Source organism: Cyprinodon variegatus, unplaced genomic scaffold (assembly GCF_000732505.1).
Source record: "Cyprinodon variegatus isolate N-32 unplaced genomic scaffold, C_variegatus-1.0 Scaffold1158, whole genome shotgun sequence".
NCBI classification, from domain to species: domain Eukaryota; kingdom Metazoa; phylum Chordata; class Actinopteri; order Cyprinodontiformes; family Cyprinodontidae; genus Cyprinodon; species Cyprinodon variegatus.
In genome coordinates, this window is record NW_015151611.1 from 224,620 (window position 1) to 225,027 (window position 408).

Consider the following 408-nt stretch of genomic DNA (forward strand, 5'->3'; position numbering starts at 1 on the left):
CAGTATCTTAGCTGTTCCTAGGACTGCACTCTTCTGGACAGAGACCTCTGATGTTTTACCTGGAATCTGCTATAGATAGAGTAGCAGTAGTGCTCCTTTTTACAAACAGCATGTAAAAGACCTGCACAGGTCCTCTACAGTCTGGTGGAGAGGGTCAAATGTGTTGTCCATAGTGTGAATATATGGTATTTTAAGCATTTATTACTGTTTATGTTTGTAATTACTAATGAAAATCTCCACATTCAGTTTTTAGAAAACACAAACATTGCAAAAAAAAGTAAGACTATATTAATTTGAAAACACTGGTCATCAACACAGCCATAATACAATAAGACTAATCGTTTTTAATAAAGAAATGTAATTCATAGCCTGCAGGGGCATGAAGATCACTGCTTAGGTTGCAATTGG

At 36.0% G+C, this 408-nt stretch overlaps 1 protein-coding gene across 1 annotated transcript in view; it reads left to right on the plus strand.

Moving 5' to 3' along the window:
* LOC107101819 (complement C3-like) overlaps positions 1-408 on the plus strand; it is a 42,204-nt gene that overhangs the window by 33,020 nt on the left and 8,776 nt on the right. The window lies entirely within an intron of this gene.